Raw genomic sequence first — 26,660 nt, 5'->3', positions numbered from 1 at the left:
GACACATTAAAGTGCATACAGTTGATAAATAATTTAAAACATCAACATAGAAACCTTCAAAAATAACACAAATGTATGTACCATATGGTGTGTGTATTTAATATTATATAAATATTCATATTTACTTCAGAAACTATGAGGCTGAGAATTCTTGGAAAGCACTCTCTTCATGTAGTATTATATACTGTATGTCAGTTTGAAAATTACAATTGCTAGACGTACCTGTTTCCTGAGTCTTGTAGGAGGAATAAAAAATAATAAACAGGATATAAAGTTTAACACTGTAGCAATTGCAATCTATTTTTATGTAGCTTAACTGGGATATGTCCCTGGTAAAAAATGGACAATTTAAAAGAGTCATTAATATATATTAAAACAAATTCTAGATTTAATATCATTTGAAGTTAAAGATTTGTAGGATAGCAAAATGTATTTTAAGGATTATTCATGTGCTACAACTTTTTTCAAACTTTAATGACCGCATTGCCCAAAAGAATTAGGGAGTAAGAGGAAGGAACAAAAATATTAAATACACTTTACATTAGGAATGGAATACAACTAGTAAACAATAAGCTACATTTTACCTATGTAAAATTTGTATACCAAATTTATATATAAGAGAAAATCTAGCTCTGTTGTGAGCAAATGTGTCTTTATCCTGTTAGGTAAGTTCCAAGTGTGTGTGAGTGCAAAGGGATGGCTGCTTTGTCCATCTGGTCCTAATGAAAGAGTCACAATTACAAGCCAAAAAATATAAGTCTAGTGGACACCATGTCAGATCCATCCAAAAGTTAATTTGTTGTAATTCACCAAATATATATATATATATATATATATATATATATATATATATATATATATATATATATATATATATATATATATATATATATATTAAACTCTGTTTTATTCTCTTTTAGCTTCAATACAAAATCATTAAGAATCAAAATAAAAGCATAAAGTTGTTCAATCTGTGCCTAATGGAAAATATACAACATTTTGCAATATCTCAACTTGCAATCAGTTATGGATAAAAGAATAACCAGTGTGACAAAATAACAAGTGTAACAGGAGACATGTGGGGATCATAGCCTAAGGAGTGAAGTCACTAACTCATTCAACATTAATACAATTGGTGGATTATCATCATGTACCCAATGTTCATACCATCTGGTGTGGTAGAAGTATTACCATATTTGTGTTTTAATAGATTCCAATATGATATCTATAAAACTTTCCCATGTATTAAAAAAATGCTTTACTCTGGTGTCTTTTGCAATGAAGTTTCGATCTAGTCCATGCAGAACAAATGGTAAAGTTTCTCTCAAAATAGTGAGAAAGGAAGCGGAGTATTCTGGGACCAGACCTGGAGTGGGCTCTCTCGTGAGGCATTTGAGAGGGCAAGTAATATTTTTTTACATTCTTTATGCACCTTACACATGTAAGGTTAAATTCCAAAGTGTGCCCACTCCAGGGACAGTGGAACAAAGTTCACCAGATGTTCATTATAGAATTTCCTGACCTGGGTCCACATTTTTTTAATTGGTAGGCAGTCCCCTTTTTAGACAAAGATGAGGTGTAGCTAATACAATCTGAAATCTGTGAGAAAGGGAAAGATATGCCCTATGATTTATATTTAAAAGCATCTCTGCATATGCCATTGCTTGAAGAATTTTAATTAAGTTTGTGATCGAAAAAATTAATTTCATTGGTAGCTCTTTCCACCTCCAGCACCACCTTTTGATCTTCCATCAGTGGAGGGAGTTCCACCTCACTCAGGAGCTTAAGCAGTAATTGAGATTTTAGTGGGCTGCCTCTGTACAAAGTCAAGTAATATTTCTGAATGGCTTCAATATGTTCACTGATTCAGTAATAGGTGTGGGAGACTTTGCGATGTAAGGGATACTATGTGATTCCTCCATTTTTTAGCTTTTGCCATATTAGCCAAGAATTTCCCAACTCTGTACCCCCAGCACAAAAGTTTGTTTTTAGCAAAATCAATCTCTGACTTTGTTTGAAGTTAAAAAAGTTTCCAGTAATTGGCGTGCTTCCATATGTATAGTGAGATTAGCATCCTTCAGGTTATAAACATAGTTATCATAAGTAGCAGCTAATGTTTTAAGAAGGGCTTCATAATTTTCTCTCATGATTTTATTAGTATTAGCCACAAAAGCAATTTTGTGGCTTCTCATGACCACTTTTGAAGCTTCCCAAACCAATACAGTGACATCCCACTGACCAATGTTGCCATCAAGGTATTCTGACCACTTGTGTTTGATACAATTGTGAAGGAAATCTCCAATGCTCAGTTTTGAGGTAGCTGAACTGAAAACTTTATCGTAACGTTGTCCGATATTACATTATACTCTATGGTTAAATCACATATTAATGGCCCTAAAGTACCTGCTAATAGAATATAATCAATCCTCGAGAAGGACCTATTAACTTTGGAACAGAATGAATAAGATTGATCCATGTCGACATCACTCAAAGTGCATTTAGTTTGAAAATATGCCCAAATTCTACAGAGCACATCCTAGTTGAGGTCTGGGATCTGTCCAATTTAGGGTCAGCTACAGAATTATAATTGCCCCAAAAATCAGGTTGGGTGTATAGTTCTGCATTATCAGCTGTGAAAGCTACTGAAAAGTTCTGTTGTTTGAAATTAGGGGCATATATATTAATATGGGTAAATTTGGTGTTATTAATTTGTATATTACTTTGTATATTAACTAGTAAGTATCTGCCACACGGATCGACGATCTTACTCAAGACTGTGTATTGAAGTTGTTTGGCAACAGCAATTGCGACCCCACTGTATTTGGTGCGGTAAGGAGCCGAGACAAATCCCCTATCCAACCATCACAAAAGTGCCTGACAAGTACTTGCATAATGGCGTAAACTCCCTGTGTTTCTTTGTGAGCATGGCCAAATAGTCCTGAAAAATTAGGATTCAGACATCAGCTAAGATCAAGTGTTTAAGATGTCTGTGTAATCTATAAGTATTTTTTCTTTAACTCTAAAGTTAAGAAATCAAGCTATTACAGGGCAAGGCCTAAAAGCCTTACCCTCTTTCTCTTGACCCAATCAATGGGCTATTTCTAATGGAGGGGTTTCAAATTTTTACTGCAAACTCAGGGCTACAATTAAAATCTGGTTCATGTATGAGAACAATTTCTGTCCTTATATGTGTTCTGGGATTCCTATAAACCAATGGATTAGGGCATCCATAATATTTTCAAGGCACCCCTAAGCTAAAATAATTACCAAGTAGTCCCCCGCCTTGCTTACCACTGGCCCTGGCCAAGGCACCCTTGTGAGATCGCCGAGGCACCCCAGGGAGCCTAGGCACACAGTAAGGAAACCACTGCCATAAACCATAAATTATTTATCAGGTTATGATGTTTCAAGTCTAATTTTTCTTGGAGTTGTAGTTGTTTGGTGTGGCATTCAGACTAATCATTGCCTTCAGTGTCACTAGTTCGCTGTTCAAGAGTGTTAATTCTGGCCATGTTATCAGATACTTTTGCTATTGCAGAATCAAGGTAAGTCTGTAACGCCTCACATTTTTGAACAATAATTAGTAACAAAATATTTAACATATCTTGAGCCATTTATGAACCTGGGACTGGAATGTCCTGTGACAATTGGACCATCTTCTACAATATCAGGTGGTTGGAGTGTAGAGAGAGAAAAGGTGACCTTACTGGCACCGGCTTTGGTTTTACCCATTTTAGCCTGCTCTGCCCTGCTAACAAAATTTATCTCTACTCCTACAAGAAGGAAGAACATAACTTGGTTTGTTTACAATCACCAAAAATAGACTGATATGAAAGAAACTCAATTCTTATGGTAAATCTAGATAAACTCTCCCTCAATGAGAGAAAACCACTACATCGTAACTAAGAAAAAACTGGTTGTAACTGGTAGTAACAATTTGTGTGCCTTGTTGATATCCAGTCAGTAGCTGATAAGGATATTCCATTTTCTAATATAATAATTCAGATTATGCCATGTTTGAATTACATTAGTGAACAAAATGTAAGTTCCCTCCCCATCTCATGACATGAGGTAGGTGACTTCTATGATCTGTTTAGCTGCTCAGGATTAGCATATAAAATGCTGTGATCTATTTCCTATGAAAAGGTTAACCCCACCTAGGAGTAAGGTGTTGATACTATGTATCGAGAGGAAATGAAATTGTCTTGGTTCCATGCTTCCTGCCTGATAAGACATGCAGACACAGCTCCTAGCTGAGCATGCTGTAAAGTAAGTTGAATGCAATGGAGGTTTAAATATATGTCATGTGGCCTGAAAGGCAGTTTATTTTAGAGGGTTAGTGTGTTAAAGTGAATGCTGTAATGGAGTTTTGAATGGAAGGTTGTTGAATACAGCTATATATAGTTCAGAGTTGGTTTTTAGCTGTGTGCCTGTTAGGTAAAACTGGATATTGTTGAAGTTAAATAATTGGATGAAGTAATTTTAAATGAATAAATAACAGTTATTATAGAATCCTGTGTGATTGTGATTCATACGCATCGGTGTACGAATGTTAAATACGCAATCACATAAGAAAACACAGCAAATACACGTACATTCACATGTACATTAATAAATAGTTAACTCTTAATAAAGTTCCAATTCACATAACTTTATTAGTAAGACTTAAAAGTTATTTATACAAAGATAAATTTACATTAAAGGAATTTATGGTTCAGGTCATAAGAAATGTATGGTGATTGGTCTTATATTAATCCACTTTTTACCAGCAAGAATCCAATATCTTTGGAGAAGTGATCGAATATAGCGATCACTAGTTATGATTAGTATAAGATTCATGCTAATATACACTTTGTTAAAGGATTAGTTCAAACCTGAGTTTTAGCCAAGACACCTAAGCGACTGGTGGAGTGAGTTGCCCCCACCTTTAGAAGAGCTTCATTTGAAACAACCTATGACCTGCATTGTATTGGACTATCTTGACCCCTGAACCAATGAAAAAAGACCTTAGTTTAACTTTGTGTACATTGTGACACCATCACTTTTTTTTGTTAACTGAAACTGCATAAAAAGACACTGGACAGTATCATTCACTTTTTTTGTCAACACAGACTTCAGGACTGATGTCTGCACTTGGATCCAGGGGGCGCTGGATTCTAATTATATATATATATATATATATATATATCACAACAATACCAACAATCGGTGCGCACAAGTCCAGTGATATGGATAATAAATCTCAACGCGCTTTTTCGTGAACAGTCTCTGTTTCACTGTATTTCAAAACACCAGCAGGATGAAATCTGCGCGTCCTTCCCTTCTATCTCCCGATCTCCACGGGGGAATAACTAACACTCCTAAAACATCAAAAAAAGAAGGGGCGCTTCCATGGTGTGTTATCCAAGTTAAAAGTTTTTATCCCAAACAATAAATTTGCACGTACCAGATGGTAAATATACTCAGGCATAGATAATACAACAGCTCAATTCTGATATCCACATACGAACGGCTCTATCTGAAGCAGCTCGAAATCAGAGAGTCTCCACAGTCACCTCTACGTGTTTCATCACTCAGGACTTCATCAGGACTTCATGTTGTATTATCTATGCCTGAATATATTTACCATCTGGTACGTGCAAATTTATATATATATACAATTATAATGTTAATTAATAATACAACACATTTTAAATTAAGCTACATCTTGTGTGAAGTTTTTAATGAAGATATAAGCAAAAGTTATAATATGAATATTGGTCCTGTGGATTTAATGGAAAATAAGAACTATATTTATTAGGTTGAATCAGAACTACCCTTGCAAGGATTTGGTTGACAGTGATAGTCATCAGTAATGTTATTAAATAGTCATCCATACATTTGCCAGCCAGATTATTAAGGATATTAGAACCCTAAACCCCAAGTATCACCCTTTTACAGTAGCAAAACCAGTCAAGTGTTGAATAGTTGAAAACAGTTACAAATCGAATATACAATTGTCCGAATATATAAAGGCTATAGGCTTTGAGCACAAAATTCAATTAGAAAATCATAAGCGACCATCTTGTGAATGAGAAATAAATATGCAAAAATATATTATCTGAGTGACTAGAGAAATGATAAAGCAAAATACATGCAGAGATAGACATATAAAAGTCAAATCATAGAGCTCACCTATGTGACTTTTCCCTCCAGAGACCAAGTGTGGAAGAGAGACTAGGAACATAAAATAATAATCAATACAATTAAATTATACCCAATCTAGATGCAAAGTTGAAAATCAGAGCACCAAAAACAGCTCACGGCTGAAAGTACCTGAGTGGAATTCAGATGACTGTTATGTCCATGCAGAGTTAAAGGAATCCCGACAGTAGTGCAATAAAGGGAAAAAATTCTCCTAATTTAGTATCACTGGGAGCTTAGATTGGTTAAGTTAAGAGAGTATTTATATAGTAAATGGAAGATGAGAAAGTATTCCAGGTCCCCCACAACAGCCAGTAGTTGAAAGGAATAGAGAAGCAATGCTTGAAGAGTATTAACAAAAATAAACTGTATACCCAAGTCAGGAAACAGACTAATCATATAATCAGGCTTGTTGAACACATTATTTAATGATAAGTACAAACAGGTTTTGTTACTCACCTAGTAAGTAGAAACTCACTAAAAAAGTGTAGGCTGATATCGGAGGGAGAGGCCACTCACCAAACCAAGACAGTCAAGTAAATCTCCCAGACTCCTAGGGGGAATTCAATTGGCCGCATTACTATGGTAATAGTGCGCGTTATTACCATACGGCAATTTCAATGCTGATTTTTGCTCACAGCTCTGAGAGCCACTAGCAGATATCTGCATTAAAATGACCGTACTAACAGTAATAGTGCACGGGCTGTGTTACTCTCACGAGTGACGCAATCAATTGAATTCCACCACCCACCCCCCCCCCCTAGAGTACCACTGCAATAAACTACTCAAACACTCAGTAAATGCTTGGAATTGAGTCGATTTCAGGTTAAATAACCACGCAGTCACCCATAGGTTTCGGTGTCGTAATGCACGTGGTGGCGGCCTGAAGGTAGGACAGGACACAGGAAGAAAAGACAACCTCAATAGACCAAATGTTCACACAAATACAATCCTGATCTTGTGCTCAAAGAAGATTTGAGCCTTAGGGTACAAATAATAGCCCAGAGCTAATCGATAGAAATGGATTGCCAGATGATGTGGGGAAGGTTGTTAAAAAGGGACCATCTTGGTTTCACTGCCCACAGGATGTCTTCATTCGGTGTTTATCAGTCTATTAACCAAAAGTGTAAATACAATGTCTATAAACACTCCTCCATTCTAAAATGTGTGGTCCAATACCATTCCTCATGTACTATGCTTCCATCATCATTCTTTTATGCAAACATAAATTTAACAAATAATAATTCCACATATTTATCCACATATTCTTTAAACATAAGTTAACCTAAATTACTGTTTTCTGGAGTTAACTGTTTAACTTGATAATTCTCATGTCTATTAGATAGAGGCTTTTTAGTGTATTTCTTCTCTTCAATCCACTTGAAAGTACTCAGCCAGATTTCTAACTGCTTATTAACAGCAAGGTGATGGCAGACATGGCACCAGAATACTGTAGATAAGTTGATTAACTACACATTTAACTACAATTTTTTCTTATTTTTATATTAAAGAATGTACTGTCAATGGCATAATTTTGCTACTCCACATAATATGATTAGCAGTAAAAATGGAAAGATAAATTATAATAGATGCCATCTTAGATATATTGGAGATTTGTTTCAAAGCAAGATACTTTTGAAGATAAAAAATGTCATTTTTTTTATTAGACTCTCATTTCTGTTGTTAATCTATTCTGATAGAAAAGCAGACAATGAAACTCTAATAACATTATTTTCAATTCATGTGAAACTCTTTGATTCTTTCTCTTCGTACATTTATTTTTTCCCTTTAGCAAAATTCTAATTATCAGATTTCTTTGGCTCAGATTAACATAATTGATATTATCTTAACACCAATCTAGGATACTAATAATGCATGCATTTTCTTCCTATTACAATGTACAGTGTTATATATTTTAAGGCCTGCTTTCAGTATTAAACCTACAATAGTACAGTTTATACAAACGATTTACCTCAACTTCTATGAATATATTGTTCACTAGATTATCAAATTTGTTAAAGACGCATTAACCCATTTTTATTTATTATTTATTAAAAACTTAATCTCCCGGATGATTTACGTAATTGTTCTAAATAAATATGTTAATAAATCTAATTATACATAAATCTATTTTGCATATTATATGTCAGTACTTGCTTTAAAGTATTATTAAACAGCCCATTGGAAGAACCATTATTGGTATTGTTGTCTCTTCAGATAATTTCTTCTCCTAATGTGTCTGCGCTAAAAAGTGTTGCCTCCATCCAGCTTCATCTGCTCCACTTTTCCCATACTGGAAGCAGAGTCCTTTATTTTCTTATAAGATGTTTGTTTAGAAGGTTGTAGAATGGGAGGGAGAAGACAGAGGCTGGGAACTTAATTATTTAATGACATCAAAAGTACAATTAGATGACGCTCGCTATTCAATAATAAATGCTTCCCACTCTTCAAAACACCCACAGCTGAGAGCTGTTAAATACTGTAGTTAACATTTAATGCCAGTTAGCTGTACAACATCTCTAAATGAAATGTTGTTACAATTTCCATTTTTTAATTTATGCATCTACCACTAACAATAAAAATATCTAATATATATTTTTATATAGCAGTCAAAATGTATTTGATAAATTATTGGGTAAAATACTTTAGCCTCATGTTTCAAACTTCTATTGTCCTTTAGATTGTAAGCTTGCAAACAGGGCCCTTTTACCTCTTTTTTCTGTTTGTTAGTACGCAATCTTAATATAAGTGAAGTTTCAAATGTCCATTTTCTCTGTGATTTGGGATGTATTTACATAAAATTTATGTAAAGAAATGTATGCATCACAAAAATTTGGACTTGCAATGGCTTCTTGTGGAAGCACACCCAATTGTCCATTCCATGTATTTAAAGGTCCTGGCCCACTTTCCATTTTTTTTGAAACACCTCTGTAGTAACAAAATGTGATTGCATTTGCTATTTTGCAGAAAATGTGTATTGTAGAAAATTGAAAAATGTCACTACAACATCTAGCCTACTTCCACTTTAGGACCACCCCATAAATTAACTTCAACTTTTCCAACTTTTCACTAAAATACTCATTCTAGCCTATTATCTGTCTTAAGGTAATAATGAGAGTCAGCAAATTGTGTTTACTATGTGTCACTTTTGTGTGTATTTTGTATTACATTGTGCATCTAGAAATGTGCTTTGCCTTCAAAGTGTAACTGTAATCTGTGTCCTACTGAAATATAAAGTATAGAATAGTGACAGATTTATACCACCTCTGAGAAGGCAGAATAAGGTGTTTTTGTGTAGAAAAAATGTTATGTTGCACACTTACACTGTAAGAAATATCTCCCTTATTGCACCTTCTTGACTCCCACCAGCTAATTTAAATATCCTACAAAAATGAAAACTAATTTTTCCACTTAGATGTAAAACCAGGAAACTACTGTACATGATTGTCATTTAGGAGGAAACCATAATTGGACCACATATGCATGAAGATTTCTGTTAAACAAGACACCCTTACATGCTACTGGGTGCCTGATGTGTCCACTTTTGAAGAATTGTAAATGACCAATAAATTCCTACTGAGTGGACTGAAGGCAACCTGAAAGGGTTTCCAAATAGTGATTTATTAATGTCTGTTTGTAGTGTATGCTGGGAGCAAGGAATAAGTACCCTTGTGCCTATAAAGTATCTGTAAGGTAGGTGCTACCAATTTTCTGAACTTCAGTTTTGATTCGCACTGTTTGAGAATCTTCTGTTATATTCTTCCATCTATCCCAGGAAACAACCATCTTACTAAGCCTCCCCAAATACGCTACATAGGGTACTGTAAAATGTAACATGGTAGATGTGCTTATGATTTGCATGGTATGTATATATGTAGTGTTTTAACAATATATATTTTATTCATCAGCTTCTACATTCATTTGTATAAGAATATGCAAATATAGAGCCCTGGGGGTAAATGTATGAAGCTGAAAGTTTCCAGCGGGTTTAAAAAGTGGAGATGCTACCTATAGCAACCAATCAGATTCTAGTTATCATTTATTTAGTACATTCTACAAAATGATACCTAGAATCTGATTGGTTTCTATAGGCAATATTTCCACATTTCTAACCCGTTGAAAACTCTCAGCTCTCATACATATACCTCCAGGACTAATGTTAATATATTTTAACTGAAATTATTAGAATATTATTGACATTGAAGTGCTTCAATAGAAAATGTTGCTGGATTGCTTTATTGTTCCATGCTTTTTTAAAATATTGCAAAATAAGTAATTATTAAATATGATGTATATTTTTTTAAGGTTTCAGAAGACAGTTTAAGAAACTTGTAGGTACAACATGCATACCATGTGGGTCATTTAGAGGTGAACACATATTTATGTGCATATGTTGAATTGGACGCGTCTTAACAGTAGCATTTGTGTCATGCGGATAATAAGTGAGTATATATTCACTCCATAATAGCATAGCGACAGCATAAAGAGAGTGCAGACACAGAGTATAGATGTGGCTAGACATTGTTAGCAGTAAATGCTAAAGTTACAATCAGGGCTGTAACTAGGGAAGTCACCCAGGACGCAAGGCTGAATGGGAGCGCTGGCTCAGATGTCAGTAATGATAATGATGATGTTTGATGATGTTAGTAATGAGTGATTCAGGGACTTTCTAAATTTCACAGTAAGTACTAACTATGATGACAGTGAGAGCGGCTCTGAGCTGCAATTTACTCATATAATCACACTATCCGGCTCCTGCATGTTATATTTTTCAGTTGTCTTTTCCTTTTCAGCATTTTCTGCGCTACTATAGTCTGGCCCCTCCCCTGTAAAGGACCAGACATGTTATTATATCAGATCTGCTTCTCCCCTTCTCTCTCTTCCCCTTCCATCCCCTCTCATCAGCCTCTCTCCTTCCTTCCAGTCCAAAGGTGTTAAGAGGACATGTCTGTTAAAGGTGCACCATGATCGAATTACTGGAATTGTCTACAATAGGAACTGCTTTACAAAAGGTAAGAAAATCTCTTTAGTTGAGGCTGAGCAATCTCTTTCCAGGTATAAGAATTAGCAATTGACTGATAAAGAAGTTGCAATTTTTGGAGGAGAGTCAGGATCTCAAGAACCATTTCTAGCCGTGCCTATATGGCACTTGTTGCATGGAGACAGACGCAACACACTGAAGGATATGTACAAGTCATATGTACATGTAAAGTCCCATCAGAACGTGCAGAAAAATATAAAATTATTAAATAAATTAAGACCTGTTAATAATATTAGAATTAATGAAAAACATTATTTTTTAAAAGTATTTTCTTTCTTTTTTTTTACAGTTGCTCTTGATTGCAAACACATGTTCTAGCAGACATATGTGACCGCCATCACTATCACTCAGTGCTTGCAACTGCCATGTAGCTGGTGCACTCCATAAGGCTAAACATAACATACCTGAGAAATGCCCAGAGCTTAAATCAAACAGATGTGCGTGTGATCAAATTTGGCACACCTTTACTGTATATTGACTACATATGCCCCTCCCCTCCCCTGTTCTTCCCTTGAAATCGTAGGCTGTCGAAAGTTTCCTTTGCGTTCAGAGAAGAATTGAATACACTTGCATTCACTGTCATTTCTGAGCATGCGCAGAGCCTTTGATAATGGATATCAAAGGCACGATCTAGTTGTTCCTAATTGGATGATTGTGCACTGAGTATCCTACTGTTTGTTACTATACAGCACTGGGGACAATTTATGGCGCCCTATAAATAAAATGTAATACTACTAATAATAATAATAATAACAATAATAATAATAATATAAGATCTGCCATACTATTTTGTGCTCTTCGTCTCCTTGGGGTGCTGGAGGTCTATTGCAATGAAAATAATGGATATCAAAGGCACGATCTAGCTGATATATATATATATATATATATATATATATATATATATACATATATCTAACCTTTATTACTACACTATCCTGGTATACACCACCACACTCTGGGAGCTATAGATCCTATCCTACACTGAGCTTTTGAATGGAGCCTATGGAGGGATGTCTATAAGTACCAACAGGAGATTTGACAATTTACCAGCAATCCTGCCTATATATTACAGATAAGCTTTTATATTTTATCTGCATTGTGAGTTTGCATTTTATAAATTTATCTGTTTATTAAATTTTCTATAAAATACTACACCATATGGCTTTTTCATATATTCTCTCCTAATGACAAGCTTGGTGTTGCGGCTGTGTTTATTATTAGAACATACTATATATATTTCCATATTACTGCGGCTGAGGGAGACATGATGGAGCATCATATGTCGGGATGACCTAGGAGCCACGATACAGATAAACGGTTTTTATATTTCTATCTGGTACGCACACCATCTTAATACTTACTGTATGATGTTTCAGTTGTTACACGCTGATTAAGTACCGATTTTCGGTCTATTGGTATATGAAGACCTTTGCGGTGTTCTATATAGACATTTATTGGATATATTGTCTGGACTGTTCTGTGCTTATTGTGCATTGTACACCTATTTGTCATTTATATACTGTATACACCTGAAGGCGCCATCCTTCTTTACCCATTGTACTATTTATTTTCGGACTTACCATCCGTTTTTGAAGACTGGCTGCCACACACATACCCGTGGAGGTGTATTTGTCTACTTAATTGTCTTTATACCTTATGGATAACATTACAACATTGGGTTAAGCGCCATCTAGATATCTTGTCCTATTTATATATATATATATATATATATATATATATATAGTAACAAAAGGAGGCATTTAGCTGGCAATATACAGAGAAAGCAGGGAAGTAGAGTAAAACATTTGTGCAGTAATGCACCTAGAGTGAAGACTTATGTATGAAAAGCAATAGTTTAAATTTGGTTAAACTTACATGATCTGAAATCCTTCCTCTCAGCAAACAGACAGGGCGTGTCTGGTTGTGCAAACAGAGCCAGTGATGGGTGTTTTCTTTTAAAGAGAAGGTGGGTGTGTCACCTGTCCATCAAGCTAAGGTTGGGGGAGGAGCATCATGTATAAAAGCTTGTTTGTTTCATTTGTTCAGGAAGACCAATGCTGGGTGAGCTGGCTGGTCCTGAGAGAGAGCTGGATTATGTATAGCTAGTGTTTAGGGTCTCCATGATTGCTGTACAAGTAAACGGTGTCAAACATTTACCATCCTGACAATAAAGAACCATAAAAAGGAAGAAGGTGTTCGCGTGTGCTTCTGCAGTAGCGGGCTCTTGCCACAAGTGGTGTCAGGAGTGGGATGCTCTGGGAAGCAAGTTTCTGCTACCCAACCCGCGCAGACGTCAACATGGAGGAAGTACTGAAAACCCTCGTGAATGTGGCGGCTGCGCAGCAACAGCAGCAAGCTCAGATGCTATGAGTTGCCGAGGCACAGGTGGAAAACACAAGGCTCTTAAGGGAAGAGTTAAGCCAGGTGAGGCATGACAGAAATGAACCACCTGGTCCTGTTCTCCTGAAAATGTCTCCAGGTGAAGACATAGAAGCATATCTGGTGTCCTTTGAGAGACTTGCAAAAAGGGCAAAATGGCCTCCTAAAGATTGGGCTGAGAGACTGGCGCCATATCTGACTGGTGAAGCTCAGCGAGCTTATATGGATCTAGATGAGGAACAGGCCTCTGATTATTTGTGCCTGAAGTCTGAGATATTGGCTCGCGTTGGAGTTTCCGGGCCAGGCCGAGCCCAGCGCTATCTCCAATGGCGCTATAATAAAGAAAAACCGGTCAGAGAGCAAGTGGCTGAGCTTTCTAAAATTTTAAAGAAATGGCTGCAGCCTGAGGAGAATTCGCCTTCTCGGATTATTGAAGTTCTGGCGATAGATCACTGCATCCGGGGGATGAACCGCGATTTGCAAAGGTGGGAGCTGCAATAAGACCCACAAACTTATGAAGAGCTTGCCACCGTGGTAGAAAGGTTTTGTGCGCTACAGCAAATGACTAAAGAACCTGCATTTGTGCCAAAGCCGCTGCCACGCCAAAAGCCAGGTTTGACAATCCTTGCCACAGGGCCCAATGGCAAAACTGCTACGGACAGAGGGCCAGGTGCAAAGCTGTCTAATCTGAAGTGTTTTGAATGTGGTGAGCCAGGCCACTTTAAGGCAAAGTGTCCTTAACTACAGGAACCCATGGACTGTTCCGTGGCACATATTGGGCCTGCGTTTCCAAGCTGTTTTACCATGAGTCCCACATCAGGAAGTCCTTGTTTGTTCCGGGTGACTGTGCTAATCAACCAAAACCTTGTTCTGGCCTTGGTTGACTCGGGGAGTGAACTCTCATTGGTTTCCAGCTCTGCCTTACCCGAAACCATAACTTCTCGGTTGCCCAAAGTGAAGGATCTTTGCGTATATGGCACGACAGAGGAGTATGAAAGAACAATACTACCAGTCAAACTCAAAGACAAAACTGTTATGGTGGTAGCTGCCATAGCACCTAAACTTCCATATCCACTCATTTTGGGACGAGACTTCCCACTGTTTAATGATGTCCTTGGTGAACGGATCCGGTCGGACATGCCGGCAACTGATGCAACGGTCGGAAGCCCGGTCTTAAAAGAACCACCTAAGAATCTACAGCGTCTGGACATCGATCTTTGGGAACCGCCAAACCGGAATGCCATCCTGGGAGTCATAGCAGGAGTTCCACAAAAGCATCCACCTGCGGGGAAACATGGACAGTCCAAACTAGCATTGGTGTCACGGGCACTAGGAGTCTTTACCCAGGGATCACCAGGTGATGCACGTACCAGAGCAATATAGGTGGTAATATGGTACTCTGGTAGCGGGGTGATCACGGAAAAGGAGACAGCAGATGGTAGAGAACGCTCGTGGGAAGTCTATGACTAGCAGCACTGGTAATATATAGGTAATAGTACACGAGGAACTGAATGGACAAAGGACACGTGAGGGTAGTCAGTGGTCTGCGGATAGCAAGTTGTACCACTGCTATAGTGAGGAGGAATGTCCAGAAATAACGAGGAGGTAATGAGAGTCAGCGGTCTGCGTTTAGCAAGTTGTACCGCTGTCTAGGTGAAGGAATGGAATCCAGGTGGAGGTATCCGGAAAGTCAGTGGTCTGCGTTAGCAAGTTGTACCACTGCTATGTGGAAGGATACTGGAAACAGGTGACACAGGGAACAGGAATCAGTGGTCTGCCTCTAGCAAGTTGTACCACTGAAATATATATGTGAGGAGGAGCACGGGGAGATAAATGTAATGCAGAGTATACACGGGCACACTGAACTTGATCCCACAATGAGATGCACAAAGTATTAATAACTGAGCAGCACTGCACAAATATACAAAGTCACAGCAACTATCCAGACTACAAGGTAACACAGTGAAATGATGGCAATAGTCTCAGTGGATAGGCAACTCCAGAGAAGAACAACTCAGTCCAGCAAGGTATGCAATACACGAGCACAGTCAATGATAAGTATGCATACCGTGGTTCAGAAGAGCAGGCTGTCAGAAAGGAGTGCAGGGATACCTGAGCGGCAGGAGGCCGGCAGGATGCGAAGTCCCAGGGAAATGGAAGCGGAATTCAAGTAGGTGCAGCGCACAGGTAGGTAGACAACCAACGATGGAAACAATACTCAGGAAGCAGTAGTATATAGGACTGGTCGCCTGGAGATCACGGAAGAGTAGAAGTGGTATGGCAGAGAAGACAGCAGCGGAGCGTTGATCCAATGCAGACAAGCGAGTTGACACAGGCAGGAACACTGTAGAAGCAGGGAGAGCGGATCAGCTGGCTGCAGACACGAGGAGTACACGAGAGAGTTGAGGTAAGCTGGAACTGTTGAACACGGAGACAGCGGATAGGAATCAGCTGGTGCAGTCTCGATGAAACACGGGAGAGTTGAAGTGAGCTGGTAACTGTAGTGCACGGAGGCAGCGGATAGGAATCAGCTAGAGCAGTCACGATGAAACACGGGAGAGTTGAAGTGAGCTGATAACTGTAGTGCACGGAGGCAGCGGATAGGAATCAGCTGGTGCAGTCTCGATGAAACACAGGAGAGTTGAAGTAAGCTGATAACTGTAGTGCACGGAGGCAGCGGATAGGAATCAGCTGGAGAAGTCACGATGAAACACAGGAGAGTAGAAGTGGTCTGGAAACCACAGGAGAGTTGAAGTGGTCTGGAAACCACAGGAGTTGAAGTGGTCTGGAAACCACAGGAATCAGCTGGGCTGAATACACGAGGAAACACAGGAACACCTTCAGAGGCTCATGGGGAATGAGACTCCAAGATCAGGCAACGAGGTATAGACAGCAGGTGCTTTAAATAGGGAGTGTTGCCTGATCAGCCAATTAACTAAAAGGAACAGATACTGAAGGTTTGAAAGGGCTGCACATGCGCAGACCCTCAGGATAGTGGACGGCCACGGTTCCTAAACATATGGGAAAAAGCACTCACAGTCTGGTGAGTGACAATTGGTCGGTGATGTCGCAGATGAGCCCACCCCGCCTGTCAGTGAGGATACGGACTGGCCCGCAATACCAATTTTGTTTCCTCTGCAGGACTTTGCTCGAGACCAACTTAATGATGCCACTTTGGAACATGCCTTTAAAAGTGTGACTGAGGTAAATGGGGTAGCGAAAGCCGCCCAGCCTGCAGAAGGTATACCATATTTTATTGTTAAAAATAATTTCCTTTATAGAGTTGCTCCTGTACAGGGGGATAAAGTAGAACAATTAATGGTTCCTTAGGTCCATGTAACCCTAGTGTTAAAAGCAGCACATACACATGACTGTGGGGGACACCTAGGGGAGGATAAAACACGGGAACGAGTTCTGCTTAGGTTTTACTGGCCCGGTGTACACATGGCATTGAAAAAGTATTGCCAGTCCTGTCCCATTTGTCAGAGAACCTATCCCAAACCCATGTACAGGGCACCTCTCATTCCGATACCAATAGTACAAGTTCCCTTTGAACGGATAGCTATGGACCTTGTGGGGCCACTGGAAAAATCCGCAAATTATGCAGAAGAAAAATACCAGGCATACAGCTAATCCGTGCTGGCAGTTGAAAAGCGGTGTGACCATGCAGAACGAAAACCTTTCCAGAACAAGAACAGGAAGATGGTTCAGATCATTAACATAATATAGTATAGTCACGGTTGACATCAGCTGACTGTTTTCACATTTCTGGATTGAAGCAGTTATCACTTAGCTCTCCACTTTCCACTCCTTTTGTAGCCACACAGGCTTTCCTCACCACCGTCTAGTGTTATTCCACACAAGTTCAAGATTTTTTCCGGCCTCAGACAGTTTTATTAAACAGAAAATAAAAGAAAACTTCAAAATAGACAATTTGCCTGGCAACACTAACTAAACACTCAGTAACTCCATCTCTTCTGTGAAGGACCTTGTGTCCCACACACATACAAAATTCAGGAATTAGTGGTCACTGTTTGCAGTGTCTCTCAGAAGGCATCCAATCTCCACCCCAGGTCTGAGAGAGACAGAGGAAACTGTCTAGCAGCTTTCTATAAGCACCTTGCAGATGCAACTCCTGATTGCCAGCACTTGCTAGCTGGTTGGAAAAATCAAATGTGTGCCTAATAAATGGAGTCCACCCTTCTCACTCCATTTATATCCCAGGGACCCTTGCAAGGTTCTCCTGGAGCTGAACACACTCTCCTTCCCACACAAAACAATCTCCCTGGGGTTTTAAAGCACAGCACATAGCCCTGTCTTGCATCTTATATATGCAGTATGCATATAGCACTGGCTATATATATATATATATATATATATATATATATATATATATATATATATATATATATATATATATATATATATGATTTGAAGTGATAATACCCCTGTATGCCAGTCCACTTTGACCACTATATATGGCTTCAAATACTCTCATTGAGATTGAGTCATCAAGGGGAGCAAAGTATAAAAAATAAGTAACTTGTAATGTTGCATTGGAGGGAAAGGTGAATTTAAAATGTGGGGATATATTTATAGTTGAAATAGGGCATGTCCTATATCAACTTTAAATTTCAGTGTAAAAATAAAGTTGTCAAATATTTGTTTGCTGCATGAAAAAACAGCCAGTATTTAACTTAAGTGCAAATTAATAAACTAATTTTCACCCTTTGCATTGTAACATAGTTTTGTCCAAGAGCAAACTTACTTTTTTTTTGCTTTGCTCTCCTTAATGACTCAGGTCCAGTATCTTTATGGGACAAAGGTTCTCTGTGATGAACTACTACTTTTACAGCATTCTGTAGCTGTGTTTACTAATATCACTGGATAGTACTTCCCTTTCAGTACCACAGCTGATTAATCTATGCAAGACATTGTCATACTTTCAGGAAGGCAGTACAGTGATGACTTTTCCTGCTGTTAGATATGCAAAGACATAGTTTGGGCAGAACAAGAGGAGCATGTGCTCTTGGCATTAGATTGTGAAAACTTAACTTATATTTTCTCCTCCTTTTGCATTTAGAATAGCTATAGTGTGAGTATGCATGGGTGCATGCAGCTGACTAGGTGGAAGCTCTTGTGCATGACTTTATGTGCTTCGCAGCACTGGGGTCATGAGTTCGATTCCCGACCAAGGCCTTATCTGTGTGGAGTTTGTATGTTCTCCCTGTGTTTGCGTGGGTTTCCTCCGGGTGCTCCGGTTTCCTCCCACACTCCAAAAACATACTGGTAGGTTAATTGGCTGCTATCAAAAATTGACCCTAGTCTCTACCTCTCTGTCTGTATGTATATGTATATGTCTATGTGTGTGTGTGTGTGTGTCTATATTAGGGAATTTAGACTGTAAGCTCCAATGGGGCAGGACTGATGTGAATGAGTTCTCTGTACAGCGCTGCGGAATTAGTGGCGCTATATAAATAAATGATGATGATGATGATGATGATGATGACTTTATGCCGACCAATGGCATAGGTATACAAGGGGGAGAAGATGTATATAGAGCCAACAATACTTAATTCCCTGGATTAAAGAGAAAGGAGCAGTTCATCTCACCACTCACCATTTCCAACATGAGGGTGCGTTTCCTACTCATAAAGGCCATGCCCTCTGCACATTAGCTGTGCCCCCTCAACCAGAAGTACAGGGAGGGGTGGTGAAGCTTCTGCTTGTTCCAGGCACCATGGTTCCTCCCCTGCCCATATATAGCAGTATGGACATGGATATATATTTTTCCCTAGCACTCCTATATACATTTTTTATTTTATTTTCATTGATTATTTTATGCATTTATTCTTTCTCTATGTTGCCCCACCCTCCAATGGTACTGGGTGAGGGATTCTCCTACAGAAACCAATAAATCTTCATGTGGGATTTCTTTTCATTCAGTGCAATCTGTGTTTTATATTTTGTGTATTTTCTATTTTGCAATTATTAACACTTTTTTTTCAAAAAAGTTCAGTTGTTTAACTTTTTTTTCAAAATCTGTAATATAGGGTTGCTAGGTCAGATGGGGTCAAATAGACTGTGGGATTATGATTTTCACCTCTGTCATGATGGACATGTGACTTGGTAGCACTTGTACAGTATATGTTATCCATATTCTTACCGTCTACAATTAAAATTCACATTAGTTGCAGCTAATATGTTTGAAGATGGTACAAAAAGGACAGATGCCAACCTTATTGGAGGCCCACATACATGTTTTAACCTTTAAAAAGGGTACTGCGCTGCCAGTTGAATTTCCATTGTTAAGCTACAGTGGATACACACCCAATAAGGGCCCTGTCTGTTTATTTTTAATATGCATCTGCAACTAAAGTAGTTTACTAAACTGCATGAGCTCCAATTCCTTGTTAATTAAGTCCTGTAGCTGACATGTCATGTTCTGGCCCCATCTGCACTGAGTATCCACAATACTCAAATCCAACCTTGAATATTGTTATTTTTTTTATGACATTTTAACAACCCAGACTATTTCTGTTTATTTGTTTATTTTTTGTACAATGGTCAAATATATTGGATGATCCTTACAATTTGCAATATTGCTATAAGAATTTTTTTATAATTCTATTTAGAGATTAGTTACAGACAGAACAATTTGTAATATTGAGCCAGTAGTTTTATTTTCCACAAATCAATTTGCAAATATTTCATTACTGGTTAAAAAGCAAAAAAAAATAATTTCTGGTCCAATACAGGCAATTTTCTGGATAGCCATAATTGCATGTTAAATTAATAAAATTCATAGTGGTGCATGAAGAATTTTTCTTTTAGAATTAATTTAAAATAAATAGACAGGTGTATTAGAAGTGTATGGGAAGCATCAAATTGCTTTAGATATACCTCTTAAATAAGTGCACCTGGACATTACCTTATATCGATAGAACTCACTTTTACTTTTTTATTTTTTTTTAACTGAAATAAAGTTTATTGAATTTTCTAAGATAATTGCAAAGGATACAAAAAAAAGAAATAGGGAAAGGGTAGGACATAAAGGGGAAAGGGGTACATAGTGGGGACGAAACACAATAATATGTCATAAAACACCAGTAATCTAGACACACTTTTATTTTTTTAATAAATTCTATTATGGAAACGAGTTATATTGTATCTGCACATTATTTTGCATAGATTATATTTTTATTTATATTTATTCTAAAAATCAATGGTTGTGTTTTTGCTTTTTGCAATTTTTCAGTAATGACCACTTTAAATAAATAGAAAAATACTTACTGCACATACATAGATAGATGTGAAAACTAATTCACAATTTTTTTCATGACATCTAATATCTTTGTTTATCTACATCTCTAAACCAGATATTAATTTTCATTAAAGTAAATAATTCAAGAGCTTTAACAAAATATAGCGTCTTGTCAAAGTAAGCACGATATAGAACAAAATGCTTAGCTTGCATTGTTCTATGCAATATTGGAAACTCCAGAGTGTTTATATCTAATTTCACTGGATCATACTGTCTACCTTTGCTATTGATTCGTTTACTATAGCCAGAATAGTTTAAAACATTAATATATCAATTTTCATCTTTCCTATGAATCAATACCATTTATAGAAACTCTTAGCCATGTTACGGTAAGAAGATAGACTGAAATATCATCTTGCAATTCATTTTTTAATAAAAAAAAACATTAGTTCTGATCATCCTAAATATCCATGTCAATTCTTAAATTAAATATAAATAACTTTAAAATGTATAGACCTTAGCTGGAACATTCACCTACAAGTACAAGATTTGCTACTTAAACATGTCCTATAATAACTATAAAAAAAAGATATAGTTTGCCCAGTACTACACAATAATGGTTAAATGTCTAACTGGCAATTGTGCTCAAACAGAGATCAAATCCATTACTTAATATTACATGAACAGTCATAGTACAATATGTATAATGACTAAACTGTTTTAAATGTATACTATGTACGTCTGTTATTTAAATATAGTTGTAATGCCCTGCTGCTTTTGGCTAGATGGAACAGTGTATTAAGTGTTTACATCCCAGTGACTGCTCAAAAGTTAAATATTTATTATGTGGAGAGAGCTACCAAATAAGATAGTCTAAAAATAAAAACATGTATTTGCTTGTTTAAATAATGAATTATGCAGTTACCTATCCAGTTTTATATATGTAACAAAGTGACCTAATACATACTAGTTGTTATCAATTCATTGTCTGCTACTTTTTTTTTGTGGATATGGAATATCTTTTGCCCCATAAGCAACACCAGAATTCATATTTTTCAAAAATAAATAAAGACAATGAAAAAAATATCTAGTTCTGCCTCTTTCCCTGTGCTACCTTACATATACAGTCATGTCGGAATGTCACTTGTCATTCTGGGTCCCAACTGTATAAATAAGATACATCTTATTGTATGTATGGAATGAATAGATTCATTTTCATAAAAGGAGCATCAACTGGACATTTAAAAACAAACCAGATGTCACCTTATATTAAAGTAACTGCAGTAACATCTTAAGGTCTCATTCAGACCATATGATACTAGCTACTTTTTGTCCATTTTTTGGAGCAAGAAAGTGTCTTATGGCCAGACAGATTTCTTAAAACAATTTAAATAAATACATTTTATAATTTTTCTAAGATAAACAAATATTAAGAAATATTTTACATAGCTATACTTTTAAGTTTATTTGCTTTCCTTATTGATTCTGTTGTTGTAAAAGTGGGGAACCTTTTCATTGCTTTTACAGAACTAAAAAAATTGAATGAAAAATAAACCTTTTACATAATTTTACAAGTGGCAAGCTTTGTGAGGCTACTTAGTTCCATCTGTCAGCCATGGTAGAAAACATAAACTAAAAGTTGCAGAGTTATAAACTCAGAAAAACTCAGAAAAGTGAGTAATAACAGCTAGCATCAAAGATCTAAAAGTCACCATATTGATGGGGAATTTGTAGAGAAATATGAAAGAGGACAGAGTAGGAATATAAAAATGTGCAATATAATAAGAAAGCAAAAGTTCCACAATGCACTGACTCCTCCAGGAATGAAGTATAATGTTGTAACAATCATGCAGAGCTGCTGCCTAGCAGGGCTAAATGGCACATGGCATTTCTAACAACAGATAAGGACACATACAGGAATAATTTGACTAGAATATAGTACAACTTTATATAAGCAATTACAATATCACACCAACAGGGCAAATGACATGTTACTCCCCTAAGGAGATTTCTATCAGTCAGTGTTAGTCCTGGTCTTCCCAAGGCACAGAGTCTAACAAACCTCCCACTCTCCACCAAGAACTGCTGCAAGTCGGGATGGATTTTGCTGTCATATGTCCACAAGTCTCCCCTCTTAGTTTAGCCCACTGATGTGATAGATGATAGATGATAGGTAAGAGACAAAGGCTAGACCAGGTAGAACAGACTTTGTAGTGGCAGTGTAGTACAGCGAGGCAAAAAAGGATTTAGTTAGCTTAAGTGGTACAACACACACAGAAGAATCCTAACTCATAATCAGTGGAACATCGGGTTGGATACATTGAAGAAACACTGCACACAGAAGAGTTGCTGGGTTAGATACACTGGAGCACTAACAGCAAGGTGGTCAGTATGGATAGCTGGGTCCGATGCACCGGGGCACAGAGAGCGGAGTAGTCAGTATGGGTAGCTGGTTTTGTATATAATGGAACACAGACAGCAGCATGGTCAGTATGGACAGCCATGTCAGATATACAGGAGCACAGGCAGCAGAATGGATGTCCAGAAGTAGAGATTTAACAAGCCAATATGTCATACACAGGGAAACACCAGAGCATAGCACAAGGATACACAGGGAGAGCCAGATGCCAAGTGGTAACTTGTTGCTCTGACAGCTGCAGTGTCAAAGTGAGATTTATATAGTCTGCAGATTGTATATGCCGCCTCCCAGCCACAACCATGTTGCTGCCCAAAGCAGAAACTGCTGATCTGTGCACAGAGTCAGGGGAATCAGCAGAACGGGAGTGTGGAGGAGGAATGTGGGACAGGTATGTTTCTAACATCACAACATTAAACATTGAATAAAAACATATATAGATCCACAACAGTTAGCAGTTGATAGTTCAGAATGTCAATGAAAAGTAATTGCTGTAGCATGCATGTGAAATTCTGAATTTAATAAAGTGTAGCATCATCCGTGTGTAGCTTGGATATATGTTCTTCTCCAAACAGCAAAAGGGGCACTTATCATTGATATAAACAAGGTTCTTAATCCTACACCTATATAATAAATGAACTGGCAATTTTTCTTTGTCTCACTTGTCGATATTTTGATACAATTTTTGCTCAATATCTAGACATTCACATCTATGTAATAAATTGTATTTTAAATGTGTATGACAGGATGTTAGTTTTTTGATAAAATTGTGGAACTTACTTTAATTTGTCTGATGAATAGCCCGATGTAGTCTTGAAACCTTGCAAACCATCTATTGAGTTAGGCTGGGTACACACTACAGTGTTTTCAGATGATAATCAGGTCAAATACCCGAAAACTGACCAGACGGGCCAATATCGCATTAGTGTGTACACTTACACGATGACTGATAGTCGGTCCAAAGCACCAATTGTCAGTTCATTTGGTTGGTTGGTAAAGCTAATAATCTCGTTCCAACCGCCTTCCAATCCTACAGTGTATATGAAATCACGACCAATTCTTCGACCAAGTGCTGAGAGCTCCTCAAACAGCAACTTCTTTCTAGACATGTGTATTGAAATTTCTTATGTTCATACCTCTCCTACATGGTCCGGTCTCAGAACTCCAATCAAATGGGAATAATATGCATTTAATAGAGAGGCAATAGTAAACCTATTTAGAACGTTCCATATGACATGAATGTGTTCCTGTGTTCAAGTGTATACAACATGTATTCTTACCACATATTAAACTACATATTCTCAATACAGTTTCATGTATTTCCATGAAGTGACATGTAATCTTATATTTGATTTGTAATTATTATATGTAGTTTGTAATAATATTAAATGAAATAATATTCTTATATATGTGTGTATTTATTTTACATATTATAGACAGTAAAACCTGTATGTGTATTGAACTGTGTTAATATTATTGCTGTGTAGGAAGCTACACACGGAGTTGTGTATTGTATTGTATAGATGTGTATTGCATTTGTCTTCTTGCATAATTCCTCACCTGCATCCACATTGTTTGTATCCCAAAGACCATAGATGTGTATTGAACACGTTAATTGTTTTTGCCTTAATTTGATTTATATTTTTCTTGCAAGTGCACCAAATGAACCAAACACTTGTGATAAATAGCATTTATTATTTCACAATATTAAAATGAGATAGAAAAATAGAAATAACAGAACTTCTTAATTCACAGAATACTTACATATCTACCGTGTAGCAGGGCTATTGCATTCTACCATAATTTTCTCATATACTTCAAACAATTTTAGATAATTTTTCTTCAGTTTCTTGAACTTCTTTTAACATCATCGATGTTTGCCCTTAATTCTTTAAAATATTCCTTCAGCTTTTCCATCTTTTCGACCATACCTTTCCCATCATCGAAAAGGACTGCAAATATCACTGTGTGTTGCATCCTTCTCTCCTTCTGAACCTTCGGCAGATATGACGATGGCATCTATGAGGAAATTATTTTAACTATGTATAATGTACAAAAGGAGCACAAGTTCATTTCTACCACAGGGCCAACTATCGTTTGATCACAATGGACACTGCTTGAAATCAATTTCTGCTGATGTCCCTCTTGGGTCTGGTCAGACATGCTGGTGTATAGGTCCATAGTATCTGGAAAATAGGCACCTTTTTATTATAATGGAACAGGATGCGCATTAACTTTTCCTAAACGTCTATAACATTTTTAATTACCTTTCTTTTCTCCACTTTTATTTCAGTCATTTCTTGTTTTAGAGGCACTACACATTCATTTTCATTTTTTCATTAGCTACACAGCACATCTCTTCGTACATTCTTCTGTCTGTAAATAGATAGCAAACTTTTACTAATCATACCAATCATTATTGTTACCACTAATCACTAACATTTTTTAATAGTTAGTTTTAAACATTTCCAATAACCACTTTTAATACTCAGTTTTTTTTTAATGTTCTTTTGGATTCTCTAAAGTCTCCTTTGTTCTTTATTTTTGAAGTCTGACCACCGCTTTTGGATTTAGCATTTTGTTCATTTCTTCCCTTATTTGATTTATAAGTTTCTGCATGATCACTTCTTTTTGGTGATCAACTTTTCGGTATTTTCACTTTTGACAGTCGCAGTCATGCTGGACCAGCAGTCTCACCATCATTCCTATTTCTATTGGGCTTGTTGGTTTCGCTCTTTTAATGTCTGTCAATTGCATTCCATCTCCTCCATCTCATCCATCCCCCTCCACTCCTCCATCACTTCTGTTACTTTTCTCCCGCACCTGTTCCTCATCTGCCATCTTCTCTCATACCACCGCTGCCAGACTGGCTCCTCTATAAATTTATACATAAATGGGCGTTCACAGTTGGTATGGACCAATTATATTAGGTACAGGTACAGAATGGAGCATTGTGGGTGAACATTCATTCATGTATAATAATCTTGTGCTTGCTAGAAATATCTAGATAGTTCACCTGCAACATGGATACAGACAATATGTCCCCATCTGAATTAGTGCTAATCGATGGTATACCGAAAAACTGGAACAGTAAGTGAAACATACCTCCTTCCTGTTGACAGATTGCGTTGCGGATAAGGTTTTAATACATTATTGTGCAACGCAAATCCTTGGTCAGCTACAAATACAAAATTTAGTCCATATTTGGTGTCACTTTGTTTAGGCAAATTCAGTTTATTGCTTATAAATTTGTCATGGAAAGGAGTCCAATGCCCTGCCATCTGACACCTTTCCATTTTTCCCAATGTCCACAAATAGAATTCATAGATGACATCCACTAAGACTATCAGAATAATAATGAAGAATCATTGATAGTT

Source organism: Mixophyes fleayi, chromosome 1 (assembly GCF_038048845.1).
Source record: "Mixophyes fleayi isolate aMixFle1 chromosome 1, aMixFle1.hap1, whole genome shotgun sequence".
NCBI lineage: Eukaryota > Metazoa > Chordata > Amphibia > Anura > Limnodynastidae > Mixophyes > Mixophyes fleayi.
This window is presented reverse-complemented; position numbering follows the sequence as displayed.